The sequence below is a fragment of the Canis lupus genome, chromosome 35 (genome assembly GCF_048164855.1).
Source record: "Canis lupus baileyi chromosome 35, mCanLup2.hap1, whole genome shotgun sequence".
Taxonomy (NCBI): domain Eukaryota; kingdom Metazoa; phylum Chordata; class Mammalia; order Carnivora; family Canidae; genus Canis; species Canis lupus.
The window spans coordinates 19,288,062-19,309,634 of NC_132872.1; the positions used below are offsets into that span (position 1 = coordinate 19,288,062).

The following is a 21,573-nucleotide window of genomic DNA, read 5'->3' on the forward strand; positions in this document are numbered from 1 at the left end:
GACAGTAACATATAAGAGAAATCCCATAAAGCTAGCAGGGGATTTTTCACTTCAGACTGAAAGATACCTGCAGATTGAAAGTGAGGGAATGGAGAAACATCTCTCACGCAAATAGATAGCAAAAGAAAGTCAGAATAGCAATACTTATATTGAACAAAATAGACTTTGAAACAAAGACTGTAATTAGAGATAAAGACACTATATAATAATAAAAGGGACAGTCCAACAAGAAGACATAACAATTGTAAATATTTATGCACCCAATATAGAAGCACCCAAATACATAAAACAGTTAATGACAAACATAAAAGGATGAATTGATAATAATAATATGAGTAGGAGACTTTAATACCCCTCTTATATCAATGGACAAATCATCTAAAGAAAATCAACAAGGAAATATTGATTTTGAATGACACACTGCAAAAGATGGATTTAACAGATAAATTCAGAATATCCCATCTTAAAATAGGAGAATAGGGACTCAGGGGGTAGCTCAGTGGTTGAGCGTCTGCCTTTGGGTCAGGGTGTGATCCCGGGATCTGGTATTGAGTCCCACATTGGGCTTCCTGCAGGGAGCTTGCTTCTCCCTCTTCCTATGTCTCTGCCTCATTCTATGTGTCTCTCACTTATAAATAAATAAATCTTTAAAAAAATCCAGCAGAATACATATTTTTTTCAAGGGCACACAGAACATTCTCTAGAATAGATTACATATTAGGCCACAAAATAAGCATCAACAAATTCAAGAAGATTGAAGTCATACCATGCATCTTTTCTAACCACAACACTATGAAACTAGAAGCTAACCACAAGAAAAAATCTGGAAAGTCTACAAATATGTCCAGGTTAAATAACATGTTTCTAAACAATGAATGTGTAAACCAGGAAAACAAAAGAAAAAAAGTTAAAAGTACAGAGAAACAAATGAAAATAAAAACACAATGGCCTAAAGCTTTAGGATGAGGCAAAAGCTGTTCTAAGAAGGAAATTTGTAGCGATAGAGGCCTACCTCAAGAAGCAAGAAAAATCTCAAATAAACAACCTAACCGTTCACCCATACAAGCTACAAAAAACAAGCGAAAACTAAAGCAAGAAGAAGGAAGGAAATAATAAAGATTAGAGTAGAAATAAATGGTACAGAAACTAAAAAAGCCAATAGGACAGATTAATGAAGCCAGGAGCTAGTTCTTTGAAAAAAATCATTAAAATTGATAGACCTTGAGCCAGAGTATCAAGAAAAAAAAATGAAAGGACTCAAATAAATAAAGATACCTGATAGAGGAAAAATAATGACCATAGAAAATGCAAACAACTATAAAAGAATATTATGAAAAATTATATACCAACCTACAAAAAAATGAATGAATTCCTAGAAACATTAACTACCAAAACTGAAACAGGAAGAAATAGAAAATTTGAAAAGACCTATAACCAGCAAAGAAATTGAATTGGTAATCCAAAAATTGCCAACAAACAAAAACCCAGGACCAGAAGGCTTCAACAGGCAAATTGTATCAAACATTTAAAGTAGAATTAATACCTATTCTCAAACTACTCCAAAAAATAGAAAAAGAAGGAAAACTTCCAAATTCATTCTATGAGGCCAACAGTACTCTGATACCAGAACCAGATAAAGACAGCACAGAAAAAGAACTACAGGCCAACATCTCTGATGAACATAAATGTAAAAAATCCTCAATAAAAGTCAAGCAAACCAAATCCAACAATATGTTAAACAAATCATTCACCCTGATCAGGTGGGATTTATTCCTGGGTTGTAAGGTTTGTTCAACATTTGCAAATCAATGTGATACATTAAATCATTAAGAGAAAGGATAAGAACCATATGGTCATTTCAATAGATGCAGAAAAAGTAATTTCAACAGACGCAGAAAAAAAACCTCATCCATTCATGAGAAAAACCCTTAATAAGGTAGGTTTAGAGGGAACATGCCTCAACATAATAAAGGCCATATATGAAAAATCTCTAGGGATCCCTGGGTGGCGCAGCGGTTTGGCGCCTGCCTTTGGCCCAGGGCGCGATCCTGGAGACCCGGGATCGAATCCCACATCAGGCTCCCGGTGCATGGAGCCTGCTTCTCCCTGTGTCTCTGCCTCTCTCTCTGTGACTATCATAAAAAAAAAAAAAAAAAAAACTTAAAAAAAAAAACTTAAAAAAAAAAACTTAAAAAAAAAAACTTAAAAAACTCTTAACTTAAAAAAAAAACTTACTTAAAAAAAAACTTAAAAAAAACTTTAAAAATCTCTAGCCGATACCATCCTACTGGGGGAAAACCTGAGAGCCTTTCCCCTAAGGTCAGGAACAAGACAAAGACGTCTGGTCTCACCACTTTTACTCAACATAGTACTGGAAGTCCTAGCCACAGCAATCAGATAACAAAAACAAAGAGCATCCAAATTAGTAAAGAAGAAGTAAAACTTTCACTCTTTGGCATGATACTATCTATAGAAAACCTGATAGAATCAGCCAAAAAACGGCTAGAACTAAGTGAATTCAATAAAGTTGCAGGATACAAAATCAGTGTGCAGAATTCTATACACTAATAATGAAGCGGCAGGAAGAGAAATTAAGAAAACAGTCCTCTTTAGAATTGCACCAAAAATAAGATATCTAGGAATAAATCTAACCAAAGTGGTGAAAGACCTGTACTCTGAAAACTATAAAACGCTGATGAAAGAAACTGAAGATGACATAAAGAAATACCATGCTCATGGATTGAAAGAACAAATATTGTGCAAATGTCTATACTACGCAAAGCAGTCTACACATTTAATGCAATCCGTATCAAAATACCAACAGCATTTTTCACAGAACTAGAACAAACCTAAAATTTGTATGGGACCACAAAAGACCCAAATAGCCAGAGAAACCTTGAAAAAGAAAAGCATAGCTGGAAGCATTACAATTCTGGATTTCAAGTTATATTACAAAGCTGTAGTAATCAAAACGGTATGGCAAAAACAGACATGGAAATCAATAAAATGGAATAGAAAATCCAGAAATAAATCCACAATTCCATGGTCAATTAATCTTCAACAAAGTGGGAAGGAGTATCCAATGGGAAAAAAATCTCTTCAACAAATGGTTTTAGGAAAATTGGTCAGCTATATGCAAAGGAATGAAACTGAATCACTTTCTTTCTTTTTTAAGATTGTATTTATTTATCTATGAGAGACAGACACACACAGAGAGAGAGAGAGAGAGAGAGAGAGAAGCAGAGACACAGGCAGAGGGAGAAGCAGGCTCCATGCAGGAAGCCTGACAGGGAACTCGATGCCGGGTCTCCAGGATCAGGCCCTGGGCTGAAGGTGGCGCTAAACCGCTGAGCCACCCAAGCTGCCCCTGAATCACTTTCTTACATCGTACACCGAGAAAGACAAATACCATATGACTTCACTAATATGTGGAATTTAAGAAACAAATCAAATGAGTAAAGGGGAGAAAAAAAAGGGAGAGACAAATCAAGAAACAGACTCTTAATTGTAGAGAACAAATTAGTGGTTACCAGAAGGATGATGGATGGGAGGATAGATTAAAGAGATGATGGGAATTAAGCAGTGCACTTGTCATGATAAGCACTAGGTGATGTATGAAATTGTTGAATCACCATATTTTACCCCTGAAACTAATAAAACCCCATGCTAAAAAAAAGAATTGAGAGTCAGAAAGAAATCCATACGTTTATTTTTAATTATTTTCAACAAAAGTGCTAAGATAATTCAATGGGCAGTGAGTAGTCTTTTCAACAAATGGTGGTGAAATGAGTGGAGAGCCACATGTTAAACATCGAATTTGGAAACCTCCTCATACCATGTATAAAAATTAACTCAAAATGCTTCCAAGACCTACATGTAAAAGTTAAAACTACAAAATTAAAAAAAATAACTAAATAAAACTACAAAATTATTAGAAGATGAAATACAAATGAAAATCTAAATGACCTTGGATTAGGCCATATGACCTTGAATTATTCCACTTTTTAAAAAATTTATAACGCCAAAAGTTTAAACAATAAAGAAAAATATAAATTTATCTTTATCACAATTAAGTATGTCAAAGGACACTGTTAAGGAAGTAAAAAGATGCTGAATAGGAGAAAGTATTTGTTTATGAAGATCCAATATCCAAAATAAAGAACTCTTACAACTCAAGCATTAAAAGACAGAGTGCTCAACTAAAAATTGTGCAAAGGACTTGAATAGACATTTCTCTAAAGAAAATGTACAAATGACCAACAAGCATGTGAAAACAAACTCAATATCCTTAGTTACTAGGGAAAACAATCAACCAAAATCACAAGATACAGCTTTATACCCACTCAGATGGCTACTAAGTAAAAACACAAAACAGAAAATAACAAATGTTAGCAATCATGTTTAAAAAAAAAAATCAACTCTCCTACGTTGCAGGTGGGAATGTAAAATGGTGTAGACATCGTGGAAAATAGTTTGGTAGTTCCTCAAAAAGCTTTGTATAAAATTATCACCTGACCCAGAAATTGCACTGCTAGTTGTATATCTGAGAGAATTGAAAACATGTCTACAAAAACTTGCACATGTATGCTTATAAGAACATTATTCATAATCCGCCCCCCCAAAGTGGAAACAACCCAAAGGCTCATCAGCTGATGAATGGATAAGCAATATGTGGTATATTTATACAACAGAACATTATTCAGTCATAAAAAGGAATGAAAATACTGTTATATACATTACAACTTAGATGAACCTTGAATACAGTATGCTAAACTAAACTAGCCAGACACAAAAGGCCACATATAATTCCATTTATATGAAATATCCAGAATAGGCAAATATTTTGGGATATAGGGAGGGGGAAATTGAGACTAACTGCGAGTAGGGAGAGCTTCTCTTTCTGGAGTAATGGAAATGTTCTAAAATTAGATAACAATGATGAGTGCACAACATAATGAATATACTAAAAAATCACTAAAATATTTTTAAAAATAATGTCTTCTTTGGGAATTCCTAATGGTAAATTTTAACTCAGGTGTTTTGGGATCAGAATTTATACTACCTGTATTATATTCAAAAAAAGGATAAAAATTTAATTTAAATAATGGGATAGCTTTTATTAATTTAAATAATGGGATAGCTTTTATTGGCTCTACTCTTGGATAGATAAAAATGACAAATTTTGTGTATTAATGGTAGCAAGAAAAATCAAAATCCTAGAGCTGAAAATGGCATAAAAGTCATAAAAATATCTCTATTCATATATAATGTCATCATTTTATACCTAAAGAAACCTTAGGAATTTACAGAAAAAACCTACTAGAATTAGTAAGTGAATAAAGCAAAGTAACAGAACACAGAGCAATGTAAGCATAAATAGTATTCCAGTTATTCTGGAAGCAAACATTTGGAAAGTGAAATTATATATCCCATTTATGCTAGCCTCAAAAGACATAAAACTTTTAGGAAAATAAATTTAACAATTTGCAAGATCACCACACCAGAGTAATGAAGCCTTGATCGTACATTGGAGCCCACTTTCCCAACTTCCTGTTCAATCACATCACATTGGTAACTAAAGATGAGTCATGCTAGGAGTATTTATACCATAGAAATCAGCAAATTCTGCACATGAGAGCTATGTATCCTAAACAGCTGATTTTAAACATTTATCAGCACGTTACTGAGAATACTTAAATAAATGAAGAGATATGCAATGTTCATAGGTTAAAAGAGTCAATGTTATTATTGTGTTAATCATTAATTGATTCGTAGATTTAAAACTTACCTATGTCAAAATTAAAGCAGGCTTTTTTGAGGGGCATAAAATAATAGTTGTGTTTTTTAGAAAATAGGAAATTCAAAGAACTCAACTAGCCATAACAGAATTACAAAAGAATAAAATCGACAGATTGCTAAGGGTACAAAGTGCATTATTTTTTTTTGAATGATAAATTGGTCTTAATAAAAATAAAAAATACTCTGCTTTTCAAAAGACAATGTTAAGGAAATGAAAAGATGTGTCAACATTGGGTGAAAATATGTACTATATATATCTAACAGTAAAGTAATATCAGGACTTATAAAGAACATCGTAATACAATGATGAAAAGACAAATAATGCAATAATAATAAGCAAATGATTTCAACAGGCACTTATCAAAAAAAGATAAAAACAATGTAAATATGCACAAGACAAGCTAATGTTATTGGGTATCAGAGAACCATATATTAAAATCATAATGAAAATACAATATTAAATTACTAGAATGGCTAACATAAAATGTACTGACAATATTAAGTGTTATATGGTGGAGAAGCTACGGAACTCTCAGAGATTACTTATGGGAATATAAAATGGTACAAATACTTGGGCAGGGAATTAGTTTCTCACACAGCTATTTACCTTACCTCTGACTCCACAATTCCACCCCTGGTATTTTCCCAGCAGAAATACTTATGTATCCACAAAAATATGTCCCATGGCATAGTAAAATGGAGGTGAATGTGACACCAGTAAGTTGGAAGAAATATCTAAAGATGAAAGTAACACAGAAAGACAAAAAAGAAATGCAAAAGTGAGATAAAGAAAGAGAGGAAAAGTTGGGAAGATCCAACAGATTGAAAGAGAGAAAAGCCATTTTGGAAAAAATAGCAGCTAAGATAACGCAAAACTGGTGAAAACCACCAATAATCAGATTCAAGATTTTGTGTCCTATGAAGAAAAAGAGGACCATCAGCAGACAATATTGTGAAAGGCAGGTGACCAGAAACAAAGCCTATTTAGAAGCAATCAGAGGAAATTGCTGTTTGAGAGTCACTTAACTTTTTAATATTAATGATAGCAACAAAAATGAGAAATAATCTGTTAAAGAGCTGAAAGAAGGGAAAATATATAATTTTTATAATATATTTAGACAAAATTAGAGTTTTCCACCAGAAAACTTTCACTAGAGTCATTTCTAAAGGGGGTGCTTTTGGAAAAAGATATCAGAAAGAAGGTGCAAGATTCAAGAATGAATAATAATGAATAAATATCACAATATTTATTTGATTAAATCTTAACAAACAATAATGATATAAAACAATAATATATAATTTGTGGGGTAAAAAAATATTTGACCAAAATGATGTGTACAGTGGGAGGGATTAAATGAAGTTAAAATGCTGTCAGAGGTTTGTTTTACTCAGAGAGAAAATAAAGTAAAATACTTTACTTTAGATTTTGTTGAATGTGTACCAAAATATTTAGAAAAGCCCCCAAAAGGCATTGATAGGCTAAATGACGCTAGAATAATGTGCTAAAGGAAAATATATAACTTTCAAATCAGTGATGGGAGAATGGACAAAATTTACAAAACTACCATGACCTGAGCTTTGATCTTTTCAGTCATGATAAAATATTTGATGTGTTAAATACTGTATACTCATAGAAAGCAGCTAAACCCAAAAATGCCCATATTAGGATACAGTCTATATCTATATCCAAATATGGCAGCAGGAAAAAAAAATACAGAGAGAATGGGATCCCTGGGTGGTTCAGTGGTTTAGCACCTGCTTTCAGCCCAGGGCCTGATCCTGGAGTCCCCAGATTGAGTCCCACCTCCAGCTCCCTGCGTGGAGCCTGCTTCTCCCTCTGCCTCTGTCTCTGCCTCCCTCCCTCTCTTTCTCTCTCTCTGTGTGTCTCTCATGAATAAATAAAATCTTAAAAAACAAAAAAAACAGAGAGGATATATTAGTGAAATAAAACACAATGGTATCCAGGAATAAAAAGGGGGTTGAATGGGGTTTCTGCAGATGGAAAGCCAAGGCCCAGACACAGTAACCCAAGGCAACGGCGGGCCAGTTGTTCCATGTGCCAACCTCAGCTCTCCTACCCCATCGCCCGCACAGCTCATTTCTTGCTTGTATGTGAGCTGGTGTGAAACAGAACCCACAGAGTGGGTGGGCAGAAGGAAAGATGATGAGAGGCAATCAACAGAACCGGGCTTGAACTTGAGACAATTTCAGCACCTCTGCGACCTGAAATAAAGGAGCCTTAGGTGCCAGCTGGGGCTGTGCCTTTTCATTTGCCTAGAAAAACAGACTGCTGGAAGGACCTTGCACCAGCTCTGACTAGGGCATCGTGCATTGCCCATCTTTAACCAGGCTTTCAGGGATGTGCTTTCAGCCGTTACTAACTGCTTGAAATATTTATAGCTTTACAGTGGTGTTTTATGATGTATATGCTCCCACAGGCCTTGGTGAGTAGCATGGCTTATAAATTTATTGAATTTCAAAACAGATTTATATATTTCCTTTTGGCTATGCTTTATTGGGCACTTAGTCCTAAATCGACACATAGAAGACGGTGCCCTGTCTGGAGGGTAACTTGCCAATCACTTGGCACTAACGAGGGAAGTGAGAAACAGCAAAGCATTTCAAGCTGAATGGAAATTCATCTTCGGATAAGTACTTTTTTTTTTTTTTTATACGACTGAGGAGAGGAATGCTGAACGCTTGCATATGAGTAGAGTGTGCTTGTAAGTGAGACACTTGCTTAAAGCCACCTTGTAAACAGAGATGGTGACTCACAACTGACACCCAACACATGGAAAAAGAATTCAAGTCATGGACTGCTCTACAAATATATACTAGCAGGTTTGAATCAACATAGAAACTTATTAAGAGTTTTTAGGAGCGCTTGTTTGCAGCCCCTCGTACTACCCAAAATCTCTCTTACATGCATGTTTATATATACATACATATGTCTTCATATATGCTCGACACATATTCATATATATTCATTTATATATAGGGAATAATAGAGTAATAGGGAATAAAACCACCTTTGTTATTTCAGTTAATGAAAGTCCTCCTTATACTTGATATTTCGTTTCTTATAACAGAAGTATTGCTCTATCACATGTAATTTAAAAGTTATACTTTCTTCTTCAACCTGGATAATTGGAACATGAAATGGATTTCTTTTTACCTGGGTCTTTTTCTTAGGCATTTGGTTATTACTTCCTTCTAAGAAAAAATGTTCAGGGGATAGAAAATAATTACATATATTTGGTCTGAGGTCTTTGAAACTATATCTGACAAAGGCTCTTCTCCACTCACAGATGCAGACTGAATTCGCTGGAATGATAACAGCATAGCTAAAGGGTTTGCAACTCAATTACCCATCAGGTAGGAGTCTCAGAGACACTAGGTTTCTTTTTTTTTTTTTTTTTTTCTGGTTTCTTTCTGACATCTTCCTTCTGAGAGAGCCACCATCAATAATTTCAGTAGTTTTAAGTTTGAATGAAAAAAAATTTTTAAATGAATGAGTCAAGTCTTATGTGAAGCTCAATTATATCTTTGGAGCAAAAACCTTTATAACTCATTCATTTCTGGACAGTGGTAACATATATTTTATAAATGTATGAAAGAAAGATAGAAATCATAGTTGAAGGGAAGGTTTTCTATGGATGTAGAGTTTTAGACACAATTTTTTTCTTTTGTCCTATGAAATACTGGAAGACAGTGTCTGTTTCAGAGTTACTTTATAGTCACAGAGCGATAGTTTACTCTCAAAATCTACCAGCTGTTTATTCATTAGTATATGTATTATTTTTTTCCGGTGACCATCTGAAATAGATGTGATATTTCAATGCCTCTAGGTTTGTATGTGCATCTCTGGGCTTCGGGCTCTGATATACCTTAGTATCCCTTTGTAATTAATTGAATAGATTTCTTTTGCTGTGTGACTTTGATTGCCATGAGATCTACATTCTCAGGGACAAAGGGAAAGAGCATATCTTCACCATCGACCCTGTCTTGGCAGCTTCTCGATTGGTGTCTGGGACACATCTGATAATTGCCATCCAGCATATCGTATTACGTTTTTAACTTATGTTTTGTGGGGATTTTTTCCAGCTTTATTGAGATTTTTTTTTAGCTTCATTGAGATTTAATTGACATATGAGGCATACCTTGTTTTATTGCTCTTTGCTTTATTGCAATTTGAAGATACTGCATTTTTTTTTTTTTTTACAAATTGAAGTTTTGTGATAACCCCGTGATCAAGCGAGTCTATCAGTGCATTTTTCCCCAATAGCATTGGCTCTGTGCATGTCTGGGTCACATTTTGGTAATGCTCATGATTTTCAAACATTTTCATTATTATTATACTTTTTATGATGACTGATCCGTGATTTGATGTTACTATATAACCATTTTAGGCGGCCACGGGCTGTGCCCACGTAAGATGGCAAACCTATCGGTAAATGTTGTATATGTTCTGACTATTCCCCTGCCTCTGTCCCTCTCCTCAGGCTCCCTATTCCCTGAGACACAATAATATTGAAATTAGGCCAATTAGTAACCCTACAATGGCTGCTAAGTGTTCAAACGAAAGAGTCACACATCTCTTCCTCTAAATCAAAAGCTAGAAATAATTAAGCTGAATGAGGAAGGCATGTTGAAAGACAACATAGGCTGAGCACTAGGCCTCTGAACCAAACAGCCAAGTAGCCTAATCCAGAGCAAGGCCCTAACTCTCTTCAATTCTAGGAAGGCTGAAAGAGGCAGGGAAGCTGCAGGAAACCGTATGAAGCCAGCAGAGGTTGGTCATGAGGTTCAAGGAAAGAAGCCATCTCTGTAACATAAAAGTACCATGTGAAGCAGCAAGTGCTAATTGATGTAGAAGCTGCAGCAAGTTATCCAGAAGATAATTAATGAAGGTGACTACCCTCAATGGAGATAAAATGGCCTCTGTTAGAAGAAGATGACATCTAGGACTTTCATAGTGAGGGAGGAGAAGTCAGTGCCTGGCTTCAAAGGACAAGCTGATTCTCTTGTTAGGGGCTAAGGCAGCTGGTGACTTAGGTTGAAGCCAGTGCTCATTTCCCATTCTGAAAATCTACAGCCCTTAAGAATTATGCTAAATCTACTTTTTCGGTGCTCTAGAAATGGAACAACAAAGCCTGGATGAAGCACAGCTGTTTAAAACATGGTTTACTGAATACTTTCAGCCCACCGTTGGAACCTACTGCTCAGAAAAAAAAAAAAGATTATTTTTAAAAAGTAACTGCTCATTGTTGATGCATCTGGTCATGCAAGTGCTTTGATGGAGATGGACAATGAGATTAACATTGCTTTCGTGCCTGCCAACGCAACATCCATCCTGAAGCCTGATCAAGTATTTTCACCTTTCAATTCTTACTATTTAAGAAACACGTTTCCTAAAGCCTTAGCTGCCATAGATTGTGATTCCTCTGATGGATCTGGGCAAAGTCAATGAAAACCTTCTGCAAAAGGTTCACCATTTCAGATACCATTAAGAACATTCATGATTCATGAGATAATGTCAAAATATCAACAAGAATAGGAGTTTGGAAGAATTTGATCCCTCATGGATAATTTTCATGGATTCAAGATTTCAGTGGAGGAAATAACTGGAGATGTGGTGAAAACAGCAAGAAGACTAGAATTAGAAGTGGAGCCTAAAAAATGTGACTGAACTAGAGTGCCTGGGTGACTCAGTTGGTTAAGCATTTGACTCTTGATTTCAGCTCAGGTCATGATTTGGGGATCATGCGAGCCCATTTTGGCCTCCTTGCTCAGTGCGGAGTCTGCTGAAGATTCTCTCTCCCTCTTCCTCTCCCCATCCTCCTCTCTTTCTCTCAGTAAATAAATAAATCTTAAAAAAAAAAAAAAAAGACGTGACTGAACTGCCTCAACACCATGATAAAAATCCATGGTTGAAGAGATGCTTCCTATGGATGAGAAAAGAAAGTGGTTTCTTGAGATGGGAAAGTGCTCCTGGTGAAGATGCTGTGAAGATAATTGAAATGACAAAGGATTTGGAATAGTTCATAAACTTGGTTGATAAAGCAGCAGCAGGGTTTGAGAGGATTGCCTCCAATTTTGAAAGAAGTTCTACTGTGGGTAAAATGCTATCGAACAGCATCACGTGGTACAGAGAAATTGTTTGTGAAAGCAAGAGTCAATTGATGCGGCAAACTTTATTGTTGTTTTATTTTCAGAAATCGCCACAACCACTTCAGCCTTCAACAACTGCCACCCTGATCAGTCAACAGCCATCAACATCAAGGCAAAGACCCTCTGCAAACAAAAAGATTATGATTTACTGAAAGGCCAGATGATGGTAATAAAAAGGCCATTTTTCAGTTATAAAGTAATTTTTAATTAGGGTATCTACATTGTTTTTCAAGACATAATGTTGTTGAACACTGAACAGACTACAGTGGAAGGTAAACATAACTCTTTCATGCACTAGGAAACCAAAACTTTTGTTTGACTGCCTTTCTTTTGATATTCACTTTGTTGCCATGGTCTGGAACATGACCCATCGTATCTCTGAGGTATATCTGCAATTAACAAAAATAAGATGGAAAGAGATCATTGCAGTGAGAATGAGGTGCTGTGGATTATAGAGTGATGTCATAGCCATGGCAGATGGGCTCCTCTTCCTCTTATTTCTTTCCTGATTCCTTTTTTTTTTTTAAGATTTTATTTATTTATTCATGAGAGACACACACACAGGGGGAGAGAGAGAGAGAGAGAGAGAGAGAGAGAGAGGCAGAGACACAGGCAGAGGGAGAAGCAGGCTCCATGCAGGGAGCCGGATGCGGGACTCGATCCCAGGTCTCCAGGATCACACCCTGGGCCAAAGGCGGGCACTAAACCGCTGAGCCACCCAGGGATCCCCTTTCCTGATTCCTTTTAAGGGTCTTAGTTATATGTAGAAATCATTTCTTAGGCTACTCATGTTTTTTTTTTTTTTTTTTAGGCTACTCATGTTTAGTGAACTTTAGTCTTTACCTCTGTCACCTGCACTATGTAGCCATCGAAATAGTAACTCAAAGTCCCCAAGAGTCAATAGAAATTTTCTTGTTGAAAACTCTTTTCATGGATCATTTATCTCTGAGTATCCCTGCTTTCACATACTTTTTGCTCTCTGCAGATTCCTTCCTTTGGTGACAAGTTCACCAATATGTTTTTCAATCCAGCATTTTAGGATTTTAGTTAGGGGAGGCTTTCAGAATTCCTAGACACCCCCCTTTCAACCCCTCCTGGAAATGGAATCTGGGCTCCTTTGATGCTTCAGTCCTTGAGGGGTGATTAGTCTGGATGAAACTCTATCTTAGGACATTTCAGTAAAGTGGTTAGTAATTGGTTTCCCCAGTTAAAACACCCTAAATTTTAATCATGGCTTCACAAGTAAGCGGCTCTTGAACTTGCTGAATTATTTTCTCTCTAAGCCTCAGCCCTCATTTGTAAAGTGGAGATAATAACACTACTTTCCTCATTGGATAATTGTAAAGACGAGAGAAGTCTAATGGGGAATGTGAGTGGGAAAGAAGCAGACTTAAAGGGTATGATGCTTTATTTTTCACACAGTAGCACCAACATCTTGCCCTCCAGAAACCAGCAACAGACAGGCTTCCTAACATACTGGGACTGGAGCAGCGGCAGAGGATGATTATTTTGCTGTTTTGTTCACCATATACTGGTAATGGCTCTAGCTTTACCTAAAAAAGACACAGAAGTCAAACCGAACCAACAGCTGATATTTACTAAACGTTAGTCATATGTCAAAATTCTAAATACTTAATATTAAGTACTATTCAGTTCTTACAATGATCCTCAGATGAGGATCTTTTCCCCACTTTGCAGATGGGGAAACTGAGACAGGCAGGCTAAGTAACTTGTCCAAAGTCACACAGTTAGACATGAATAGAGACAATTTGACTTTTGAGACTATACTCCTGATTAACATGCTGTTATAGTCATGCTTAGGTATGAGGTCAAGGGTCACGCAAAGAATTTGTGTGAATATTCGAATTTAAATGTTCCTCCTCCCTGATAATCCTCTTTCTCCCACCAACCTTGTGTTGGCAGACTCCTACTGGCATTTCACAGTCCTCCTGAACTGTCCTTGTCTTCCTGGAGTCTTTCCCAAAGACTAGGAGAAGTAAATATTCACTGTTCTCTGCTCTCAGAGCACTGCACACAAGATTACAAAAGTATACATTATAGTGTTTAGTTATTTCTCCCCTGCCCTCTATCCTGAGACTTTCCTCAATTCAGGAAGTGTTATGTGGTTTCTCCAACACTCCTTTATGATCATCTTTATTATTATTGCTGTTGTTATTATTGCTGTGATTGTTATCACTTTCATCATCAGATGAGCACAATATCTGGCATCTAGGAAGGACTCAATATTTATTTTTAAGCTGGACAGCCTGTTTTAAAATTATTTTTCAGAGGGCAGCCCAGGTGGCGCAGCGGTTTAGTGCCGCCTGCAGCCTGGGGTGTGATCCTGGAGATCTGGGATCGGGTCCCACATCGGGCTTCCTGCATGGAGCCTGCTTCTCCCTCTGCTTGTGTCTCTGCCTCTCTCTCGCTCTCTCTGAATAAATAAATAAGTAAATCGTTAAAAAAAACCCATAAAATTAAAAAAATTATTTTTCAGACAACTGATGCTATTTTATTGAAAAATTCAAGAACTTCTGATTTCTTTAGGTTTTCATGACTGACTGTGAATTTTGGAATGTATTTGCTTCTGGGTCCACCCAGCTCTGCTGCCTCTTGGCAGCCTTTCAAGGTGCAGGAACCATGCCTTGTCTATTTGTGTTACACTGGTCCCCAGATCATCATAGGTCCTTAATAAATCTTCTTTCTAATCAGCTTTGGAAAATGGAGCTTCATGCTTTACTGCAGTCAGTTATGTAGATGGTTGTCACCAGGGCCTTCTCTTTAGCTACAACCACCTTCCCAGAATTGCTTTTCTTTCCTCAGCCCCATTTACGAGGCTGTAGCCCTCCAGAACCATATGTTGCAGCCGAATTGTGCTTTCCCCTAGTAGCAGGATATCATTTTTTAAAAACATCATATTATTTACTAGTCCCTTGGTTATACAAGAAAACGAGGAATCTCACACATGCTAGCAATTGTAGCTCTGGTAGCTAAAGATTTACTACAGGCAAGCGTACGTTTACAAGCTGGTTTTCAGATCTCATCTCTTAACTTCCTGGTGATAGCAGAAGTATATCTGGGCCAAAAACTTGTGCGTGCTCCAGAGCTGAACATGCATTTGTGTGTGTTTGTGTGTGTGCGAGTGTGTGTTGATTTGAATGAGTATATAACCTAAGAGAATGATGCTTTGAAATTTAGTTATGTTTTTAATATTGTTATTGGCATTACATGTCTGTGATCATTTTCCCTCTGGCAAATGTAGCTTTTATTACAAAACCCAGTCATGCAATTTGCATGCTTTGGAGATAAGGCTAACGCTCTGTCAGAGCACTTAACCACAGGTGTAAAAATGTTGTGATTAAAAAGAGACTGCACATTTAAGTAGGAGTAATTAGAAGTGAATTCTTAATTGCAAAGTTACACAAGCATTTATGCTTTGCTTTGCGTTCCTAAACCTTTGAAAGGTGCTATATAAATGCAAATTGCTTGTCACATCATTCATGCCATGTATTCATGACATTGAAAATGTGCATTTATACTGAACTAAGCTCAATAATAAAATACTAAATATAAAGTATCTATTAAATAGAGCTACATGTCCATCAGCCAAGAAAAGTGCATTTCTGTGTTTTCCTTTTTAACGTGTACTTGTGCTGATGAGATGCAAGCTCTGTCTTTACGTCTGATTAAGAGACTGAAGTATAAAAATAAAACTCTTCAGATTGATTAAACTACAAAACTGTAAACAGTTTTAAAAAATATTATTGTAGTTGAACAGCATTTAAATTAGTTTCTGAATGTGAACCCACATGCTGGTTGTAGTACATTCGTTGCCTATTGGTAACTGAAAGGAGACCTTCTTTCAAGACTCATAGAGATTGTGATTTCTGAGTTATCAGAATATTCTGTTGCTATAAATATTTCAGCCTTTGTTTTGACCTCTTAATATAATAATCTTCACATCAGAAGTTTGGATGTGGATTATGAGATGTAACTTTTATGAATACCAAGGTTTAAACCAGTTGGGAGAGCAATGAGAATATAGTCTTCATAAATGGATGCCAGAAATGATAATCTTCACAAATGGTAAATATCATTTCCTCCTAAACCTCCATGTTTCATGTACATTTCAACAAAAGGAAATTATTTTAGGGCAGTGCTTTTCAGTCATTGATGTCATTGTCATTTGGGGATCTTGATAAAATGTAGATTCTGATCCAGTAGATTTGAAGTGGGACATGCGATTTTGCATTTCTAACCATTTTTTCTTGTGATACTGATGCTATTGGTCTTCAGAACACACCTGGAACAGTAAGATTTTAGGGTAGGGGTCTACAAACATTTTTTGTAAAGAACCAGACAGTAAATAGTTTAGCTTTGCAGACCATAGGGTCTCTGTTACAACTAATCAACTCTGCCATTTAAGCACAAAAATAATCATAGCTAATACATAAATGGATAAGCATGGCTGTCTTCCAGTAAACTTCATTTACAAAAACAAGAGGTGAGATGAGTTAGCTCCTGGGTTGTAGTTTGCCCATGTGTATTTTAGTGAACTATGAATGTTCTAAGCAATTCATCTGTATTCTAAACTTGAACCTCTTCCAAGTTAATGCAACAGAGACTAAATTCTTGAATGGTCTTAATGATAATCAAGTTCTGGAAATTCCAAATATAAACTTATAAACCCCATTTACATTGACCTGTCTTCCATTTTCTTCCCCTCTTATATCTTCATCTTCTTTTTTCATTCTCCATGTTAAGGAGCCCCAAAACTACATAAGTTCAGATGGTATTTAATATTCTAATAGAATCTTCAAAAGATTTTTCATAGAGCAGAGATGTATAGTGATAGAGTCCTTTTATTCATTGGATGATCTGTTCCTTTTTTATTTTTCTACCTGGAACAATCCATATTCTCAAAAAGCCATACAAGTTATTGCCCAGGCAATGTTGATACCACAGTTGAAATATCCAATTTGATTATCCAAACCACATCCAATCCTTTTTCCTATCGCAAGATTAGAGGTCACCTCTGGGAAGAACTTTTTTCTTTCCAACTATCTAGCCTCCTTTATGTCTTCCAATGGTCTTGTCACTGGACAACTCCAGAGTTGATATCTTATTAAATGGATCAGGTAAGCTGGTTTATATTCTCTTTCTAAGAGTGAACAATTTCAGTAGCAATGTCTGAAAGTGCCCTTTACTTTATTTCTATATTTAAACAGAGATGAAGTTAAACAAAACAAAAAAACAAACAAAAAAATAAAGTTAAGGATTGTACCAAATTGTGTTCAGAATTCCTAACATTCTTCACTCTTAGGACTGTTAATATTAAATATTAGACTACTAACAAATTTTCATTAGTTTGACTATTAAATAGTCAAGAATTTTGAAAAATTTATGTATAATTTCTCTTTAAATACAAGATATAGCATTTAAACAGTCTTAGTAGAAATAGTGGATTAAAACAGAGTTAGATAAACTATAGCTTGAGGCCTAAACACTGTTCATCTTCAATTTATGTATTGTATATGGCCAACAAAACTAAAAACTAAGACTATATTTGTTTTTTGTTGTTGTTTTAGATTTTTATTTAAATTCTAGTTAGTTAACATATAGTGTAATATTGGTTTCAAGTGTAGAATTTCGTGATACATCATTCACCCACTGCTCATCACAAGTGCCCTCCTTAATAGTCATCATCCATTTAGCTCATCCCTTTCCCACCTCCCCTAGAGCAACCCAGTTTGTTCTCCATAGTTAAGAGTCTCTTATGATTTGTCTCCCTCTCTCCCTTCTTCTTCCTCTACATCTGTTTTGTTTCTTAGATTCTGCATGTGAGTAAATCATAGGGTATTTGTCTTTCTTTGACTGACTTATTTTTCTTAGCATAATACACTCTAGCACCATCCATGTTGTTGCAAATGGCAAGATTTCATTCTTTTTGATGGCTGAGTAATATTCCATTGTACATATATATGTTACTTCTTTATCCATTCATCAGTCAATGGATGTTTGGGCTCTTTCCATAATTTGGTATTGTAGATAATGCTGCTATAAATGTCGGAGTACATGTGTCCCTTTGAATCAGTATTTTTGTATTCTTTGGGTAAATACCTACTATTGCAATTGCTAGATTATAGGGTAATTCTATTTTTAACTTTTTGAGGAACCTCTACACCATTTTCCAGAGTAGCTGTACCAGTTTTCATTCTCACCAATAGTGTAAGAGGATTCCCTTTTCTTCACATCCTCACCAACATCTATTGTTTCCTATGCTGTTAATTTTAGCCATTCCAAAGGTGTGAGGTGATATATCATTATGGTTTTGATCTGTATTTCCCTACTCTCATTCATAAGTGATATTAGCATCTTTTCATGTGTCTCTTAGCCATCTGTATGTCTTCTTTAAAAAAAACGTCTGTTCATGTCTTCTGCCCATTTCTTAACTGTATTATTTATTTTTTGGATGTTGAATTTTGATAAGTTATTTATAGATTTTGGATACTAACCCTTTATCAGATATGTCATTAGCAAATATCTTCTCCCATTCTAAAGGTTGCCTTTTAGTTTTGTTGATTATTTCCTTTGTTGTGCAGAAGATATGAAGTCCTAATAGTTCCTTTTTTGCTTTTTCCTTTGCCTCTGGTGACATGTCTAGTAAGAAGTTACTATCTCAAAGAGGTTGCTGCTGTGTTCTCTAGGATTTTGATGATTTCCTTACATTAAGTCTTTTATACATTTTGAATTTATTTTTGTGTATGGTGTAAGAAAGTGTCCAGTTTCATTCTTCTGTATGTTGCTGTCCAGTTTTCCCAACACCATTTTTTAAAGATTTTATTCATTTATTCATGAGAGTCACACACACACACACACACACACACACAGATAGAGAGGGGGGTGGGTGGGTAGAGACACAGGCAGAGGAAGAAGCAGGCTCCATGCAGGAAGCCCAATGTGGGATTTGATCCCAGGACCCCAGGATCATGCCCTGAGCCGAAGGCAGGGGCTAAAGCATTAAGCCACCCAGTGATCCCCCAAACACCATTTGTTGAAGAGACATTTTCCCATTGGATATTGCTTCCTGCTTTGTCAAAGATTAGTTGACCATAGAGTTATGCATCCATTTCTGGGTTTTCAATTCTTTTCCATTGATCTATGTGACTGGACAAAGATCCTACTTAAGGTGGCACAGCTCAGTGCAATTCTTTTTTCTTTTTTTTTTTTTTAACTTTTTAAATGGTAGAAAAGAAAATCAAAATATAAGTAATGTTTTGTGACACATGAAAATCATATGAAATTCAAATATCAGTTTATATAAACTAACTTTTAGATGAACATAGCCATACCTATTCATCTGTATTATCTAAGGCTACTTCTGCCCTACAGAGGAGAACTGATTGCAACAAAGACCATGTGACTCTCAAAGCCTAAAATATTTACAATTTTTCCATTTGTAGAAAACCATTTGACAACTTCTAGGTTAGGTTAGAACATAAAATATCCTAACTCACACCTATGTATTTCACTGAAACTTGATTACACTTAACATCAATTAGTTTTAAAAAAGGAACTTAGAAGATTGAACACAATAGAGGTGATACCTGGAAGAACAGAACAAAGACATTGGTTAAAATATCTGAAATTTGTCTAGTTCACAATATAACTGTTTTATAAGAATTAACACTTAACACATGCTCACTGTTTTGTCAGGCAGTATGCTAAGAACATGAGGACCTTATGGTTTCTATCACAACTAGTCAACTGAAATTATTTCACAACCGTCAATTACCATTTGAAATAGGCACTATTGTTTTTCTCATTTTGTGGTAAAGAGTTGAGACTTAGATTCCCAGTTTCACCGAATAAGCAAATGGCAAACTCAAGATCTGAACAGAGAAAATTTGATTCTTGGGCTTGATATTTTAACTATATAATAGACTTCATCAAATTTTGCAAAGGTAGTACCAATTTTCTTATACAAGTATTGATCATTCAGTCATGTATATGTGGGAAACTATCCATTTGCTCATGATCTCGTGATCTTCTGGCCTGAATGCTGTCTTGGTCAATTTAAGATGAAATGGAACTCCTGTACATCATTATTAATGTCACTGAGGTGTATACTTCTTTTGAAATTGATTCTCACATTTCCCTTAGTGTTTGAGTGACTGTGAAATAAAATGAAAGCAGGCAGGTTGAAGTTCAATTCAGGTAAAATGGAAGCTTTAGGGGAACTGAAGAGTATTTTCGCTACACTGAATTAAAGTCTTCGCAGAACAGAAGTGATTTAAGATAGTGCCTCAAGAAAGAGAAATTTTGCATTATTTTTATGTAACATGCAAGTTATGACCTTTTCTTTACCTGGTAGCTTCATTATAATTCTTAAAGGCTGATAACCTTTACTTAAATACATTTTTTCGATGTCATGCTTATGCATATATGCATACATAAAATCAGGTAAGCAGGGGGCATAGTCAGAGCTATCATTACTGAAATAGTTGCATCACCAAAAATTCACCTAGCACAGAGACTAATGGGCCATATGCATAAAGCAAGCAGTGATATCAGGGCTTGGACAATCACCTAAATCTGGAGCAATCTACTTTAGAGTGGGTTATTTATCTACCCTTGACTTATTTTGCTTTGCTGGTAGGATTTCTTAGGGCTTAGAGAGAGAGAGAGAGAGAGAGAGTAAATTCTGTTGGTGGTAGACATCGTCTTTATCCAATTCCACCGTTGTAATTAAAATCTATAGACATACCTTATTTTATTGTGTTTCATTTCATTGTGTTTTGCAGATATTGCATTTTGTACAAATTGAAGGTTTTTGGCAACCTTGTGTTGAGTGAGTCTGTACTGTTTTTCCAACAGCATTTGCTCACCCTGTGTCTCTGTATCATATTTTTGTAGGTTTCATATTATTTCAAACTTTTTCATTATTATTATATATGTTATGATGATCTGTGATTAATGATTACAACTCGCTAAAAGCTTAGATGATGGTTAGCATTTTTAGCAACAAAGTATTTTTTAATTAAAGTATCTGTATTTTTTTTAGAAATAATGCTCTTGCATACTTAATTGGCTACAGTATAGTATAAACATAACTTTTATATGCACTGGGAAACCAAAAAATTCACATGACTCTCTTGTGATATTTCTTAACCATGGTAGTCTAGAACCAAACCCACAACATCTCCGAGATATACCTGTGTTGAAATATATATGAGGTTAATTGTAGATTAAAAAGGTTCTTTTGTTTGGAGTTGAGAAATAAAAAGGATGGTGTTTTGAACTCTGTATGTTTTTCACCCTTCTTGCATCATAGACATCCACTGCTGACCTTCAGGCGGGTCTTTCATAAAGGCCTTTGCCCAAATGATTTGTGGGGGTCTTTTGAATAGGTAATTGGGCATTCAGATGGAAGCTTTATTTTGACAGTGGGCTAATAGGTTAATTCTGTATTCAGAAATGCATCCCATGGTGTAGACAAGGATTTTATTTTATTTTTTAATAATGAGTTGTCAAGCCAATCCCCATTTTCTAGGCATTTTCTTTCTTCCGATGGCAAGCACATTTGGTAAACAGATCATGTTA

General features: G+C 35.6%; 1 long non-coding RNA gene across 15 annotated transcripts in view; it reads left to right on the top strand.

Moving 5' to 3' along the window:
* LOC140624701 (uncharacterized) overlaps positions 1-21,573 on the top strand; it is a 360,972-nt gene that overhangs the window by 124,125 nt on the left and 215,274 nt on the right. For 14 of the 15 annotated variants that reach the window (XR_012024165.1, XR_012024173.1, XR_012024164.1 and 11 more), the window contains exons 3-4: positions 9,108-9,174; positions 12,015-12,136. This is a non-coding gene — a long non-coding RNA (uncharacterized lncRNA). The remainder of the gene's footprint in view (positions 1-9,107; positions 9,175-12,014; positions 12,137-21,573) is intronic. The other variant, XR_012024167.1, reaches the window with a different exon arrangement.